At 44.1% G+C, this 18,489-nt stretch overlaps 1 protein-coding gene across 3 annotated transcripts in view; it reads right to left on the bottom strand.

Moving 5' to 3' along the window:
• The window catches only part of TP53BP2 (tumor protein p53 binding protein 2), a 120,688-nt gene that overhangs the window by 100,833 nt on the left and 1,366 nt on the right, over nucleotides 1–18,489 (bottom strand). The gene's annotated exons all lie outside the window — the stretch shown is intronic.

Genomic DNA, 18,489 nt, shown 5'->3' with positions numbered 1-18,489 from the left:
TTTTTTTAAAAAAAGGAAATTGAACACAATCAAAGTGAAGCTCTTGATCCCTTCATCTAGAACCTGCTCCTCGTTTTCCCTTCTCAGGAAATATCTGCCATCTTCCTCTTGTGTTCAGATCCCGCCATCACCGACTCCCCTCCATCTCTCACTCTGACATCTCTCACTGCCTGACCCCTCCTTTGGCATGTGCAAGCCACTGTCCTCTCTTGCCTCACTCGGGAGCCTCCCCCTGACCTCCCTGCCTCCATCCTCAGCCACTCTTCTGTTCTCCCCACTGACCCACAACACACATGTGACTCCTCCACTCAGCACTCCCCTACCAGTCCCTTTCTTACATGGTATATACTCCAAAGTGCTTGCATGGCTGGCATGACCTTCCGAGATCTGCCCCCAACTCGCTCCCCACATTCACATATTCTTAAGTAACATCTACCTCAGGACATTTGACTTAGTCTTTTTGCCTTTGTTGACATTGACATTGTCCCAGACATCCCAGGGCCCCATCAGAGAGGCCATCCCTATATAAACAGCATTCCCACTAAACAACTATGATGCAAATAAAAGAAAATGGACTTTTAAATATGAAGAAGTGAAGGAAATGTATTACAGATTTGCAGGCATTTTACACATAAGACTAGTTAACCAATTTCTACCAATGAGGAAACATTTTATATTCCAGTATTAATCACTGTGGTCTTAAAATATTAAAACTCTTTAATTCACTAGTATTGTTCCTGAAAAATTACTCTAAAAATTTTAAAGGCAAAACCTATCTATGCAAAATATTACATCATCTGTACTATAAACAAAAAATTTGAAACAATCAAAATATCCAGTGCTTGGTAAATAGGTACATTATAGATGTTTAACATTATAATTACCAACATTATATAACACCAAGGAAAAGATGTTTCTGATATAATCTGTAAACAAAAAAGGAGCAGAATAAAACTTTTTGAATTTTTTGTATTTTTACATTTACAAGTATGGAAAATGTGAGTGTGTATACAAGGAACTGCAGAGATGTGGAACCACTATACTCAAACGGCAGAGATCAAGAGAGTATAGGTTTTCAACTTTTCTTTAATGTTGATGTTTCTAAGATTTGTATGCAGAGCAAAATGATGTATACAGACTTGAATCCTGTGGACACCATTCAGCAGTACACACCTGAAGACAGTCTTCCAAACTCTCTGGACCTCAGAAATCCATCAAGTTCTCATTAATGCAGGTGCCCTGTGCCCACCCACGTCCGCTGAGTCCATGTCTCCAGAGGAGTTGCCCCGGGAACTGTATTTTTAACCAACACAGATGATTAGGCAATCACTAATTTAGGGCAGAGAATAGCATCATTGTGACATAAAAGATTCCAGTGCAGTTTTCAGGCCACTAATTGATTTGTCCCATCCATAAGTATACGTTGCTCATTCTTCCTCATCCCCTCTCATTAAGGAGCCGCAGAGAACCATCTCAACGAGCCTCTCAAGCAACTTGCTCTATGAGCTCATGAGGCAGCAATGTTCTCCAGCCATACATGGTAACAGAAATGAAACAGGAAGCCTGACCAGACTCACTCAGTGAATTACAGGTAGAGAGTAGACCAAGATGTTGTTTGGAGAGAGACAGAGGAAAGGAAGCTAAGGGGATTTTGTTTTTGCTTTTTAAGGATTTATTTATTGGGGGAGGGTGCAGAGGGAGAGAATCTTTCAAGCAGACCCCTCACTGAGTGAGGAACCTGATGCAGGGCTTGATCCTAGAATCCTGCAATGGTGACCCCAGCCAAAACCAAGGGTCAGACACCCAGCTAAGTAAGCCACCCACATATCCCATTTTGTTGGGGTGTTTTGTCTTGTTTTATTTTTGAAGATATAATTGTTTTTTAAGTTTCTATTTAAATACCAGTTAGTGATCATACAGTGTAATATTAGGTTTCGGTGTACAATATAGTGATTCAAAGACTTCTGTACAACACCCAGTGGTCATCATGACAGGTGCACTCCATCTCCATTCCCTGCCCACCATCCTTCTGGTGACCATCAGTGTGTTCTCTAGAGTGAAGAGTCTGTTTTTTGGTTTTCTGCTCTGGTTCTTTTTTTCCCCTTTGCTCATTTGTTTTGTTCATCAAATTCCACATATGAATGAAATCATATGGTGTTTATCTTTCTCTAACTTACTTCACTCAGCATGATACTCTCTAGCTCCATCCATGTCATTGCAAATGGCAAGATTTCATTATTTTTCATGGCTGAGTAATATTCCAGTGTGTATATACACCACTTCTTCTTTATTCATTCGTCAGTGGAAACTTGGGTTGCTTCCATATCTTGGCTATTATGTATAATGTTTCTGTAAACATCAGGATGAGGAAGCCATGATTTACAGGAGCATTAATGTGATTGGGATGATAGTTTAGGAGGAGGGCAATAATGGATAGGAACACAAAACATAGCTTCCTATTGTTGGAAAGAAAAATGACCCTGTTTCTTTGTTTCCTCTCCACCCTCAGCCCAGGGTAAAGGCAAGAGGCCCAGGCAGTCCCCTAACCAGGGACGCAGCCCAAGTTTTCCTAGGCTACCTGCCATGAAGAAGTTACCCAGGGGGAGGCGGTATCCAAAGATTTATTCCCAGTGTGTAAAGACAAGAGCCTGTCATGAACTGTGAGGATACAAACCAGAGGAGTCAAGAGAAAGAACAAAAGACAAAACAGGTGAGTTAGCTCAAGGCTCAGTCCTTAAATGGGACATACTCTCTTTTTTTGGCAGCAGAGTTCCTCAATGCACCCCTCCACATTGGGCTCGAGCCTCCTCCTCCTGCTCATTGTGTTCACCCAATCCGTGAGGGTAGGTCCTTGCCTGCCTTGGCTTCCCACTGGGTTCTGCAAGTCCACACTCGCGTCAGAGCCCAGCCCAGAACATTAGTCGCTCAGCTAGAGGATCCAACACGCTCCTGCCTTGCGCAAGCCCTTCCCTACTCACCTCCTGCTCTGAGATGATTTCTTAGAACCCAGTTCTGCCACATGTTGCCCCAACGCATGAGACAAAATGTCCTCTGATAAGAAAGTCATGGCAGTTCATCAAGCCATGGGGCTGATAATCCCCATGGGGATATCATGGGGATGATATTGATAATCCCCTGGGGATAATGGCTGCTGGCCATCCCATCCTGGGGGGCAGTTTCTCTAGCTCTGGTTCCACCTAGTGTCTGTCATCCCAGCCCCTGACACTAAACTCAAGTTAGCAGAACACAAAGGGCATCTGAATGATGTTCAAGGACATTAGCTACTTGCAAACACCTGACATTTTGTAAGAGCTGAGGATACAGACACCCTCAAAGAGGTGGTCATTTCTGATTTCCTTTAGAGACCACAATGCCTCAAGAGGCTCAGAATCTGAGCAGGAAAACAAGCATCTCACTCTTTAAAAGCCTTCTCAAGATGCCTGGGTGGCTCAGCAGTTGAGCATCTGCCTTTGGCTCAGGGCATGATCCCAGGGTCCTGGGATAGAGTCCTGCATTGGGATCCCCGCAGGGAGCTTGCTTCTCCCTCTGCTTGTGTCTCTGCCTCTCTCTGTCTCTCATGAATGAATAAATAAAATCTTTTTTTAAAAAAAGCCCTTCTCACTGGTCTCCTGCTTTCTGCAACACGTTCGAACCCAATGGGTGGGGTCTGAACCACAGCTGCTCATTCAGAAGTGAGTTGGACACCCCAAGCCTACAGCTCTTGACATCTCCTTCTGGCCCCCACTTCATGCCTCTGGTTCTGTAGTCCTCCCCGCAATGCCAGTATTTTCTTTTCTGACATACGATAAATTGGCTTTGCTCCTTGACTCCCAGCACTTTCTAATGGGGCTGCTACTCCTGCTTCTACTATCAATGCCCTAAAATGTGCCCCTCCTGCGGGTGCAGGGGTACAATAAAAACATTTGAAAGGCCATATATTGTGTTTCCATACAAAGTTTGCAGGCTTTTCTTCTCTTGAAAGCTGCAGGATCATTCTGGCTTGTTGTGTATAGCTTAGGACTCCAAACTATGGCACCACATTTAGATGAAGCCTGGGGAAATATGAAGCAGTTACCAGTGAGCCACGTCATCTGCAGGACCATGATTTCTACCAAAGACCCTACAGGCAGGAGACTCTGGTTAGTCTTGAATCAGAACCACTTTTGACCCCAAAACATAGTTTGATTTGGAGGACAATTCCCTCCAGACTGCTATGACTTACACTGCTGACAGCTTCCGTGCATGCTAGTGATGCTGACCTCCCCATGGCCAAGGAGCTGCCCCCACCCATTCCAAGGACTAGTAAATATTAACATCCCTGGCTCTGTACCATTATCATGTAAATTGAATTCCTTCCGTATTTGTTAGCATCTGCTGTGCCAATGTAACATGCCAGGGACTCAAGGCACACAGAGATAAACAAGACAAGTTTTCTCTTGAAAAGAATCTCAGATGCAAATTTAGAAAGAAAAAAAAAAGATTTATCAAAAAAAAAAGTTGGATAGCCTATTCTATGAAAATCACTAACATAGAAGCCAGTGCCTCAACATCAGAGGATAATAAAGAGTTCTTAAATAGTTAACTGAGCAGAAAATCTCTGTTCCAGAAGCAACCTGAACTTCAGGCACAATCACACAATCTGAAAACCCAGTTTCACAGATTGGCACAGGGCAGGGACAATTATACACAATCAAACCATGTAGCATGCTCAAGAAATAGGTGTGGAAAAAATAATAAGATACCTAAGAACAAACATAACCAAGAGGTGAAAGACCTGTACTCTGAAAACTATGAAACACTTATGAAAGCAATTGAAGATGACATAAATGCAAAGACAGTCCATGCTCATGGATTGGAAGAACAAATATTGTTAAAATGTCTCTACTACCCAAAGCAATCCACAGATTTAAAGCAATCCCTATCAAAATACCAATGGCATTTTTCACAGAGATAGAACAAATAATCCTAAATTTGTGTGAAACCACAAAAGACCCTGAATAGCCAAAGCTACCTTGAAAAAGAAAAGCTGAGGGCATCACAATTCCAGACTTCAAGTTATATTATAAAGCTGTAGTGATCAAGACAGTATGGTATTGGAACAAAAATAAACAAAACAGACACATAGATCATTATAGATCTATAGATCATTACAAAAGAATAGAAAACCCAGAGATGAACCCACAACTAATTGTCAATTAATCTTTGGCAAAGCAGGAAAGAACATCCAATAGGGAAAAGACAGTCACTTCAACAAATGGTGTTGGGAAAATTGGACAGCAACAAGCGAAAGAATAAAACTGGACAGCCTTCTTATACCACACGCAAAAATAAATTCAAAATGGATGAAAGACCTAAATGTGGGACCTGAAACTATAAAAATCCTAGAAGAGAACACAAACAGTAACCTCTTTGACATTGGGCATAGCAACTTCTTTCTAGATATGTCTCCTGAGGCAAGGGAAAATAAAAGGAAAACAAAAGCAAAAACAAACTATTGGGACTTCATTAAAACAAAAGGCTTCTGCACAGTAAAGGAAACCATCAAGAAAACCGAGAGGCAGCCTACAGAACGGGAGAAAATGTTTGCAAAGGACATAACCAATAAAAGGTTAGTATTCAACATATATAAAGAACTGATACAACTCAACACCTAAAAAACAAATAATCCAATTAAAAACGGGCAGAAGACATAAACAGACATTCTCTCAAAGAAGACATCCAGATGGCTAACAGACACACGAAAAGATGCTCCACACATCACTCATCACTGGGGAAATGCAAATCAAACCCACAATGAGATACTACCTCACACTTGTCAGAATGGCTAAATCAACAACAAAAGAAACAACAGGTGTTGGCAAGGATGTGTGGAAAGGGGAACACTCCTGCACTGTTGGTAGGAATGCAAACCGGTACAGTCATTCTGTAAAATTATGGAGGTCTTTCAAAAAATTACAAATAGAACTACCCTATGATCCAGGGTGCCTAGGTGACTCAGTTGGTTAAGCGTCTATTTTGGTTCAGGTCATCAAGTCCCGGATCTGGCTCCCTGCTCAGCAGTCTGCTTCTCCTATTCCCTCTACCCCTCCCCCTTGTTCATGCTCTCTCATTCTCTCTCTCTCTCTCTCATGCTCTCTCAAATAAAATCTTTTAAAAATGAACTACCCTATGATCCAGTAATTGCACTAGTATTTACCTAATGAACACAAAAGCACTAATTCAAAGGGATACATGCACCCCAATGCTTATAGCATCATTATCTACAATAGCCAAGACATGGAAGCCCAAGTGTCCATTAAGTGATGAATGGATAAAGAAGTTGTGATATATTGGGGCACATTGCTCAATAGTTAAGCGTCCATCTCTAGATTTCAGGTCATGTCATGATTGCGGGCAGGTTGTAAGATTGAGCCTTGTGTCAGGCTTGGCACTATTCATGGAGCCTGCTTGGGATTCTCTCTCACTCTCCCTTTCTCTCTCTCTCTCTCAGAATTAATTAATTAAAAGAAGTGGTATATATAATAGAATATTACTTAGCCATAAAAAATTAAATCTTGCCATTTGGAGCCATACGGATAGAGCTACTGTATTATGCAAACTGAAATAGGTCAGTCAGAGAAAGACAAAGACCACATAATTTCAGTCATCTGTGGAAATTAAGAAGCAAAACAAACGAGCAAAAGGGAGGAAAAAAGGAGACACAGACACAAAGAAACAGATCCATAACTATACAGAATAAACTGCTGATCACCAGAGGGGAGGTTGGTGGGGAATGGGTGGGATAGGTGATGGGGATTAAGGAGTTCATCTGTCCTGATGAGCACCAGGCAATATATGGAAGTTTTGAATCACTCTATCATACACCTAAAAGTAATATGACACTATATGTTAACCAACTGGTATTAAATTTTTTTTTAAAAAAGGAAAGAAATAGGTGCGGAGCTTATTTACAATAAAGATTCTCAGAGCTTCTGATTTGGTAGATCTTGGGTAGGGCCTAGGAATCTTCATTTTTATCCAATGCTCCAGATTTTTCTGATCCAGGATTCTGAGCAATTTGGAAATGTGTTGATCCATAGTATTGGACAAAAGGGCAGGCTATGTCTAGCTGTCCCAAGACTTACCTGGAATGTTGAGATTCAAATATCCAGCTGTCCTGCTACCCACTCATCATCCCTCATCCCCTTTCACTAAAAGCTTCTTTGAAAATGAGAGGAGCAGCAAGTGAAGGCTGAGGCTTGAGCTGTATTTGCTTCATGGTAAATCCACTGTGTGGGAAGCGAACCACAGGAGAATCTGGGTGAGGGGCTTTGCAGGCAGAGAGAATGCCTGTGAGATGGAGAGTGTTGGCAGGGGGGACAAGAGGCCAGAGTGACTGAAGCCCAGGAGTAAAAGTGAGGTCAGAGCTGTCATGGGCCCAAGTTTGCCAGGTCTGTGGCCCTTTGCAAGGACTTTGGCTTTTCCTGAGTGGGGTGGAGACCACCAAGCAGAGGGATGCGGTTTGCCTTGGGACATCACTGTGGCTGCTGGTTAGGACATTCTCAAGGGGTGCCAGGGAGAGTGCAGGTACCCCAGCTAAGAAGTAGTCACGATGACCCAGGCAAGAGGTGATGGGGCTTGGATGCTCAGCGGACATGGTGAGAGATGGAATATTCAGAATATGCTGCCTAAAGGCAGAACCCACAGGGCTTGCTGATCGACTCCAGGTGGGCCACAAAAGAGAAGTCAAGAATGGCTTCAACTAAAGCACAGGGTCTCTTTTTTGGAGAGATGAAGTGTTCTGAATTGACTGGTATTGGTTGTGTGAATACACCAAAAGCCATTGAGTTGTATACTTTAAGTGGGTGAATTTTATGATACTCAAAGTTTGTGTGAATAAAATCGTTGTTTTTCATGAATGACTTCAAGTTCTGGGGCCTGAGTGATGGGGAAGGTGAAGCCCCATTAATAGAGATGAGGAAGTCTGTGGAAAGAGCGGGTCTGATGGAGCTCAGCCAGAGATATGGCAATGCAGGGACTCACTAGATTTGAGATGCCTGCTAGACATAAAGAGGAAGACATTTCCTTAGGCTGTGAAATATCTGAATCTTAGACTCACAACGTGGACTGGGCTGGAGATGCACTCATTTTAAAGGCACTGGGTGAGATCAGCAAATGTAGACAATGAAGAGAGGAAGTCCAAGGATTGAGCTCCAAGGACTCTAATCTTAAGGGATCAGGGGGACAAAGAGAGACGAGTAAGTAGACGGAAAACCTAGTTGGCAGGTGCCATGAAGGCAGGTGCACAAAGTGTCCTAAAGAGGGTAGAGCAATCAATGCATCAAATGCTCCTGACAAGTCCAGTAAAATGAATACTGAAAATTGGCCATTAGACTTGGCGATTCATACATAGGCCCCAGAAACCTTAATAACAGCAAATTTGGAGGTGCGCTCAGAGTAAAAGCCCAGTTGGAGCAGGATCAAGAGAGAACATAAGAGAGGTTAGAGGCAAAAATCACAACCAACTCTTTCAAGAACTTTTGCTGGGAGGGAAAGGAGGGAGTTGGAGCAGTGGCTGAAAGGGGAAGGGGGTGGAGAGGTTTTTCTACTAAGATAGGAAAACCAGCGGTGTGAGTGTACCTGAACAGAAATATTAGGTAAAGACAGAAATTGTAAAGGTGAGAGAGGAGGATTGATGGAGTGAGTCCTGGAGCAGAGGAGAGAAGGTGGGATGTAACATCCAAGTGGAAGGTCTCCCATGTCAGGAACTAACCAAGTTCGGAGGAGAAGGGGAGCATGCGGGCAGGTGCAGCACAGCTGGACAGTGGGCTGGGAACTGGTGGAGACTCTCCTGACCCCTCTGTTCTGTCATTGATGTAAGAAGCCAGGTCACCACTGAATGGAGTCATGAGGTGGAGGGGGGGGAAGTACTGAAGATGTGAGAACAGAAGGGAGGGTAGGAAGAAATCACACAGGAAAATGGCGGTTGGAGTGAATTTGGGAAACAAGCAATGACTGCAGAGCAGCAGGGAGGCTCACTTGGGGCTCACTTGGGGTCATGATCGTGAATTTAAAGTGAGGTCAGCACAGTAGCATATCTGTTGGCAGTAATGGGGGCAGCAGGGCTAGCTGAGGACAAAGCACAGCTGATACCCCACGAACCACCCCGTCCAGGGTGAGATATGTGTGGATTCCTCAGGAGGCTTCCAATTGTCTTAATGTGGGTGCCTTGCTAGAGGGAAAAACAATCTTTAACTTGACAATGGCAAGGCCTCCAGTGTCTCGTAGGTCCTCTTTAGCTTATGAAAATCCTTTTGAAATCTCCCTTTTCCTTACCTCCCCCAACTCCCAGGTATATAAGCAGCCACCCCTCACAGGCCCGGGGCAGCAGCTCTTCCTGCCCATGGGTCCCGTCCCTGGGCTTTAATAAAACCATCATTTTGCACCAAAGATGTCTCAAGAATTCTTTCTTGGTCGGCTCCAGACTGCACCTATATTTCAAAACTTCAGCAGCAGCATGCTCAGCCCTATAGCGCAGGCAAGGTTAAGTAGATAGCAGGCGCTGACAGTACGCTAAGCACATTTTAGCTAGAAGTGAGACAAAGCAAGTAGATGTCCCTGCCAGGAGAAATGGAGTCCAGGACTTGAGACATCAGGCCGGAAGGCGCCTTGAGCCTGAGAGGCCGTATACAAGCCAGCGGGGCGGAAGGGGAGGTCCGTGGTTCTGAGGATTGTGAGGGGACCAGAGAGATGCTTGGAACATGTTTGACAAAGATATAGAAAGTTGCAGGCACAGAAAGTGACCATGTGTGTGAGCAGCAAGGACCGAAGGGAGAGGATCCTTGAGAGCAGAGGGACATGACCTCATGTTCTCTCCATATTTCTGATGCTTTGGTATCTGGGGCTTCTCTCATCTGTCCCTTGCAGGGTCAGCACGTTCCCAGAGAGAGCAAATAACTTGCCTTTGAACTCGACCTTGGGCCTTAGACCAACTGTCCAGATTCCACCCACCTCCTTTCATCAGCCTCTGACTGTCCCTTGCCCTAAGTGACCCCAGGGCCGGGTCCTAGACAACCAGACCCTCCTATAACACAGAGCCACCGAAATTATTCAAACTAGGCAACCCTAAACTTGTTCAACTTGCCCGTCCTGCTTCACCTGTTCCTCCCTCTGAAAGTCACGTGAAGGCTCTGGGCCAGACTTTCCCGTTCCCCTTGCTCCCCCACATCCCTAGCATGGGCGGCCTGGTACACCCTTCCCTCGGGGGTGCAGGTGGCAAAGGCTTCCTCCAAGGGGTTGTCTCTGTGTCTGTTGTCATACAGTGCCTGATTAATACAAAATCCCAGGCACATTTAAAAACAGAAGATAAAGAGAGAATCGGGGACAATGGAAACGTCATCAGCACATAGTGACTATTCAGTAAATTAGAGCTATGGTTATCATTCTTTGGATGCCCCAAGTCAGATGCATTTTATCTCCTCCTATGCCAGCTGGAGCCTCTTCCTGTCACTCTCACCTCCCTCAATGGCACGTGGGTCATCCTGACACAGGAAATGAAGGCAAAAGAAAAAATTAAGTTTCCCTACTGCCCACAGCCCACTGACAAGTCCTTGAAACAGGCAGGGTGACCTTCCTGCCTCAGCTGCCTTGATTAATACTTGGCTAAGAGCAGGGCACTTGGGTGGCTCAGTGGTTGAGCATCTGGCTTTGGCTCAGGTCGTGATCCTGGGGTCCTAGGATCGAGTCCCACATGGAGCTCCTCGCAGGGAGCCTGCTGCTCCTTCTGCCTACGTCTCTGCCTCTCTGTGTCTCTCACAAATAAATAAAATCTTACCAAATAAATACTTGGCTAAGGGCAAGAGGCAATCCTAGCTTTACCCTCCCGGATCCTGTGAGTCTACTTGAACATATAAAAATTCTTTTGGTAGCTTTATCTCTAAACCTTAGGATACATGTTGGCAATCATCTCCCAACCACATGACCTGCTGATACTCATCTGAAGGGTCTCACAACTCAGATTTTATTAGACGGTAATAAACAGCTAGCCCCCTCAGGTCCTGGGAACCCTGCTTCCAAACTCCTTAGAGACTCACCCCCTCCCTAACTCCCTTCTGACCTTAAAGTATGTAATGGGCCACCCCTCATGACCCCAGCAGCTCTCTTTGCCCACAGGTCCTGTGCCCAAGCTTTCATAAAACTACCTTTTTGCACCAAAGATGTTTCAAGAACTCCTTGGCCTTCGGTTCCAGACTTCCAAGTTTGTGCAACAATGTGGTCTTAATTTTCCCCAGAACCATATTGCTAGCTCCCAGTCCTTAAGTATTGTCAGTTTGTTTCAGTCCTGTCAATTTCAACAATTGTTTAAGGCTGCATTTCTCTTTTCTGCTCTAATTCAGATTCAAAGTCTTATCTTCCCTTGACCACTACACCATCCTCCTAACTGGCACCCCTCCACACCAGCTCTCTGCCTTCCAATCTGGTCTCCAGACTTATTTCCCCAAACACACAATGGAGCGAGTCTCTACCTCCAAATGCTCCCAACTGCCCACAGCAATGGTTGTCACGTGTCTACAGACTCGGTTTTAGAGAAGCTGCCTTAGGGAACCAGAGGGAAATTGAACAGGCGCGTCCTGGGCTGTCTACCTGGCTTTACTGGAAAAGACTTGTCTTAGGGTTCTTGAAAGATTTTCACTGTAAAAACAGGATCTCACAACTGTATCAGTCTGAGTCCAATGAAGAGAGAGAAACCAGACAGTAATTTGAACAGGGAGACATGAATATCGTTCTGTGGGAGTGTGTGAGCAAAATGACCTCCAAAGGCCAAAGGAGATGGGAGATGGAAATCAAAGGCTGACAAGTCCAGCTGGGTGAGAACTGGTTTATTAAGGGCCCTTTGGGAGGAAACAGGTCCTGGGCGTCCACCAGAAAAGATCTCCACATCCCACCTGCCTGGGGACCTGCTTTTACAGGCTAGGCGTACACGGGGGACCCACAGGGGCTCAAGAATCAGTGTGTGTCACAGTCAGATCTCCTGGCCCATAAAAGACGAGTGTATTGAGGGTGCAGGGAAGGGTATGGTTAACTTGAGGGAAAGAATGGGGTGGGCACTGAGCTCCAGGAAGTGTCTGGGCACAGTGGCCATCGTGGCGGATTTGTTCAGGACGGCGGCAGTCCATTTCACACAAACACCAAGATTTCATGACCAGAGCAGGGATGGGAATGTGACCCTGGCTAGTCAGCAGCAAAGGGGACTCTATAGGCTGCAGCACAGCAAATATAAGGAGCAGCACAGCCTTTGATACAGGAGGCTGAGATATAGCTTCCAAGGAAGGGGGTCCCGTAGGGCTGAAGCCCAGACTTTGCTGGAGGGCAAAGCAATGGCTCGGGGGGTGGCGGGCCATCGCTGGGGGGCTGTGCTGCAACCTGTTCTGGGAGACGCTGGGGGAGGCTGACAACCACTGGTCCCAAGGAGCCTGCCAGGCCGGCACACTGAAGCCATCGAGTAACCCCTTACCTGTTGCAATGGCTCTCCAGAAAGGAAAAACATTTCAAGAGCCCAGATCTATGAAGCAGGTGAGAAGAGTGATTTGGGGGCTCAGGGGAAATACACTGAAAACTGGAGAAGCATTCTAAAGGGATTCAAAACCAAAGTCATCTGCAGCCCTGTGTGCACACACACTCCTTCACCTGCCGGCCAACCACCTACTTCATGCTCTGCTTTGCACACTCTGTTAATGGCAGGACCCAGGAAATTCGACTTTTCTGTCCAAGTATGCAACGTTAGCAAGACTGGGTGTGAGGAGGCAGAAGGCCAGCCTGCCGGCTCAGTGGGGGCAGTTCGGCAGATCCCTGTGGCCACCAATGCTGCAACCTGGTCCCCAGCCTGACGGTGGGAAACACTATTTATCTGGGTGTCCTCCCAGCAACTTATCCATTTAGCCACTAATAAACACTTGCTGAAATGAAGGTTAGTGAGCTATCTTTCCATAGTGTCAAAACTTTAAATGAATAAGAAAGCATCTAATGGGGCAGCCCTGGTGGCTCAGCAGTTTACCTCCCCCTTCAGTCCAGGGTGTGATCCTGGAGATCCGGGATAGAGTCCCAGGTCAGGCTCCCTGCATGGGGCCTGCTTCTCCCTCTGCCTGTGTCTCTGTCTCTCTAGGTCTCTCATGAATAAATAAATAAAATCTTAAAAAAAAAAAAAAAGCAAGCATCTAATGATAGCATTTCAGGCATTGGGTACGACCAGGAACTCAGTGGTCACAGGATGGGTCTTAAAAAAGATACTTAAAGAACAAAGTTGTAAGCCACACTTCCTGATTTCAAAAGTTGTTATAAAACATTGTGGACTGTGGGACTAGTAGAGAGATAGATACGCGGGAACCTGGGGGCTCAGACGGTGAAGCATCTGCCTTTGGCTCAGATCATGATCCTGGGTTCCTGGGATCAAGTCTTACATCAGGCTCCCTGATCAGCGGGGAGTCTGCTTCTCCCTCTCTCCCTGCCTCTCCCACCGTTCATGCCATGATTTCTCTCTCTCTCAAATAAAATTTTTAAAAAAATTAATCTAAAAAAAAAAAAAGACAAGACATACAGCCTGTGGGGAATAGGGGAGAGCACCCAAAAATTAACCCTCATACATACAGTCAAATGATCTCTGCCAAGGTTGCCAAGACGAGTCAATGGAGAAAGGGCAGCTGCTTCAACAGAGGGCAGGGAACAAACGAACATATGCAGAGGATGGAAGTTGGACCCCTTCTCATGTCATATACAGAAATGAACCCAAAATGGATCAGAGACCTAAATGAAAGATCTAAAACTCTAATTTTCCTTAAAAAAATCATAGAGGAAAAATCATGATGTTGGATTTGACAATAGTTTTGTGCATATGACACCAGAGCACAAGCAACAGAAGAAAAAACAGACAATGCCACACTTGAAAACTTCTGTGCATCTAAGGACACAATCAGCAGGGTGGAAAGGCAACCTACAGAAAGGGAGAAGTGATTTGCAAATCACGTATCTGCTAAGAGGTTAATATACAAAATATACAAATAAGTCATACAACTCAACAACAACAAAACAAAGAGTCCAGTTAAAACTGAGCGCCCAGGTGGCTCAGTTGGTTGAACGTCTGACTCTTGGTTTCAGTTCAGGTCATGATTTGTAGGTTGTAGGATCCAGCCCTGCACTGGGCTCTGTGGTCAGTGAGGAGTCTGCTTGAAATTCTCTCTCCCTCTCAAATAAATAAATAAATAAAATCTTAAAAAAAAAAAACTGGGCTAAGGACTTGAACTGACTTTTTTCAGAGATGACACAGATGGCCAACAAGCATGTGAAAAGATGCTCAACATCACTAATAATTTGGGAAATGCAAATCAAAACCGATGTGGAGCAAAAGTAAAAGAAATATAGAAAAAAAAATAAATTTCCTTGCAACTTACGGCTCATTGGCAAATCCTTGAGACAGGGTGGGTGAGTTTTCTCTGCGAGTTCAGCCGCCTCGATGTTCAAACTTTGCTAAGGGTAATCTTAGCCTGACCCCCAGGATCTTGTAAGTCCTCTTTAACAGATAAAAATCCCTTTGGAAACCTTCTTTATCTCTGGTCCTCCCCAAGATACATGTTGGCGATCATCCCACAAGCATATGGCCCCGATACACATCCAAAGGTCTCATAACTCAGGTTTTATTAGGTGGTAATAAATGACAGCCAGCCCGACGGCGTCCTGGAAACTTTTGGTGGTTCCTCAAAAAATTAAAAATAGAGCTACTGTATGACCTAGGAATCCCACTGCTGTGAATGTCTCCAAGGGAATATCATACAGCCCTTAAAAATGGGGGAGACTCTGACACACACTACAACACAGGTGAACTTTGAGGACATTATGCTCAGTGAAATAAGCCAGACACACAAAGAACCAAATTCTAATATGATTTAGATGAGGTATCCAGAGTAGTCAAATTCATAGCAACAGAAAGTGGAAGTGTGGCAGCCAAGGGTGGGGGGCAGCAGAGAATGCGGAGTTGTTTAATGGGTGTAGAGTTTCAGTTTTGCAAGATGAAAGACTTCTGGAATTGATTGCACAACAGTGTGAATATATTTAACACTACTGAGCTGTACAGTTCGAAATGGTCAAGATGCTCAATTAATTTTGTTTTTGATTTTTTAAGATGGTAAGTTTTGTTAATTTTTTTATAATTAAAAAAGAAAAACATAGCTAATTACAATCTGTAGAAACTCTCAAGCCTCTTTTTAGTTAGTCTATGAGCTCATTCTTCGTTCTCTGGATATTATAAACCTGCTAACCAACAGGAGAAACAATGTCTGGTTAGGGTTTCCTCTTTTTCATATATAAAGGCCTTTCTCCTATGGAGGTGCCATAGATCAGATCACCCTTCACCACACCTGACTGCGCCCAACACACAGGAAGGCAAGTGGATAAGGGGGACCAAAATAGTGCACATAACATACAGTCTCTACATTATAGTAATTTGACTTGAACATCTTTAATCAGAGGAATGCAAAACTCGACCTATTTGTTGTATCTGCTCATCCTCATATTTGTGAGATGAAAGAAGGAAGGTATGCTATTCCCTCATGTAAACACGAAACTAGAAACACATAGATCTTGAGATGCATACTTGCATCCTACACTAGAGATCACTATCTTACAAAGGTCCTACAGTACGTGGCTGGCAAAAACCCTCACGTAGAACCCAGAACTCCTGAAAGTTCAAGTATTTATGTTAGTTACAAGTATTTTTGTTGTTGTTGTTTGGAAATAATCTTCAAAGCATTGATTCTAATAATTGAAACGAAGAAACCGTGTGTTTTGAAATTTTCTCTACTAAAAAAAAAATGTGTAGGGAATACAAGGACACCAGATATCCATTAACAGAGGATAGTTTGAATGAGCTTACTGGCAGGAAGTGGCTTATATTGTTTCCAAAGTTGTACTGGTTGTGCAGATGAGTGGTCAGCCTGCCCTAGGTCAACTGGTTAACCACAGATGGAGAGATAAGGGAATAGGAAGGCTTTTTCATATACCCATTTCAAGCAAAACTATATGAAACTAGTGGATTTACAGAACAAATTAAGTTAGGGAGTAACGATTCACTTTTTAAAGGATTTTCTATGGGTTTCCTTTAGGAGAGTTGCCATAATGTATTTAAGGCATAGTTTCATTTAAAGAAATCCAATTTCAATCCAGTCTATTAAGAAAGTATCAGTTTTGGGGGCGTCTGATAGCTCAGTCAGTTGTGGTTTTGGTTCAGGTAGTGATCTTAGGGTTGTGGGATTGAACCCAGTTAGGGCCTCTGTGCTCAGCAGGGAGTCTGCTTGAAGATTCTCTCCCTCTACCCCTCCCCACCCCTGCTTTCACGCGGATGCACACACACACATACACTCTCTCTCAAATAAATAAATGAATCTTTAAAAGAAATCAAACTTGAATGAGGTTTCATCTCAGACCAAACTGTAATAGGTTTCATGAAGAGAGAGCAATATCCTAAGTAGAAAAGGGAACTTACAATCTATCGTGACAATGAACAAACATTTCATAAATTTGCAAATGTATCAGAAACATTTAGGCATAAAGCATTTAGGGAATGCTAAACATGGTGGGGGCAGAAAAACTAAAGAAATAACTCCAAAGGGTTTCAGTGTGCAACAAGATAGACAAGTGACCAGTTGTTTACAAGCCAGTGAAGGGGCAAAGAGTGTCAATTCTTTTTAAAAAAATTTTTTAATTTAGGGATCCCTGGGTGGCGCAGCGGTTTGGCACCTGCCTTTGGCCCAGGACACGATCCTGGAGACCCGGGATCGAATCCCACGTCAGGCTCCCGGTGCATGGAGCCTGCTTCTCCCTCTGCCTGTGTCTCTGCCTCTCTCTCTCTCTCTGTGACTATCATAAATAAATAAAAATGAAAATTAAAAAAAATTTTTTTAATTTAAATTCAGTTAGTTAACATATAGTTTATTATTTGTTTTAAGGGTAGAATTTAGTGATTCAGCAGTTGCATAAAACACCCAGAACAGGGACACCTGGGTGGCTCAGCAGTTGAGCATCTGCCTTTGGCCCAGGGCGTGATCCCAGGGTCCCTGGATCGAGTCCCACATCGGGCTCCCTGCATGGAGCCTGCTTCTCCCTCTGCCTGTCTCTGCCTCTCTCTCTCTCTCTCTCTCGCTCTCTCTTTCGTGAATAAATAAATAAAATCTTAAAAAAAAAGAAAAAGAAAAAACACCCCACACTCATTATATCACGTGCCCTCCTTACTACCCATCACTTGGAAGTGTGCCCATTCTGACCCACAACCCTCCCAGTGTCACCCCCCCACCCCATTAATCTTGCTTGAGTTGTCCCCTTGCCTTAGCCCCTTCTCACTCTTAGCTTTTCCTGCAATTTCTGCATCTATGACGTAACCCTTAGGTTCCAAACCAGAGCTGCAAAAAGAGGGACACACTGGAGACTTTGAGATTAAGACCCAGGGCTAAGAAAACAAAGCTTCAAGATTCAGTCATCTGTGCACCCTGATCTTTCTTATGGGATATGATGAGGATACAAAAACCCAGAAATACTGTTACCTTAAAAATAAAAGTTAGTCACTTTACCCGCGAAAGTGGAATAGCAGAGAATGGCAGTTTGGGACCTGCGAGCTATGGCAAGACCATAGACAAGTCCAACCAACAAAGGAGACGAACATTGTTTTATGGGCAAAGAGGAGGAGGCTGGGAGGGGTTGTTCTGAACCAAAGTCCGCTGGAGAAAAGGCAGAGTTGAGGGTGATGGTGACTTGTCACTGGCTGAGCTGCAGGGGTGCTCACTTCTTGCGGGAGTTGTAGTGCCCATCTTTCCCACTGGGGCCTGGAGTTCAGGATTCTTCCTGGTTGAGGGTTCTTCTGTTGGGTCTGACACTGACCCTGAGTCACGGGGCTGCCTCTTTCAGCCTCCCCTTCTGCACCCAGAATCCACCTTGGTGACCTTTCCCTTTACTGACTTTCACAAATACTACCTCCAAAAAGTTTTCATTCTGAAATAATTGCTAGATAGTACAAGTCTACTCTTCATCCAGATTCACCACTTGTTAACAGTTATCATATTTGCTTTATTACTCTCATTCTCTATGGAGCTATTAAGATCAAATTGAGATATGCCCCTTCACCCCTAAATATTTCAATATGTATTTTCTGAGAACAAGGACATTCTCTGACAAGAGCACAATAAAATTATCCAAATCAAAAGATGTAATATGATCACAATATTATCTAATACATAATCCACATTCAAATTTTGCCAATTGTCACAATAATGTTGTTTTTAGGTATTTTTCCTAATCCAGAATCCAATTCAGGATCATCCATGACTGCAATTACCTTCCCTTCTCAGTCTCTCCTAACCTGGCACGAATCTCCATTCCTTGTCTTTCATGATGATGTTGTTGAGGAGCATGGAACAATCAGCCAGATTGGCCCATTTCAAATAACGGTTATGCTTCCTTTTTTTCTTTTTT

The sequence above is a fragment of the Nyctereutes procyonoides genome, unplaced genomic scaffold (assembly GCF_905146905.1).
Source record: "Nyctereutes procyonoides isolate TBG_1078 unplaced genomic scaffold, NYPRO_anot_genome, whole genome shotgun sequence".
Lineage (NCBI taxonomy): Eukaryota > Metazoa > Chordata > Mammalia > Carnivora > Canidae > Nyctereutes > Nyctereutes procyonoides.
The sequence above is the reverse complement of the archived record's forward strand: the minus strand, read 5'-3'. Positions and strand labels throughout refer to the sequence as shown.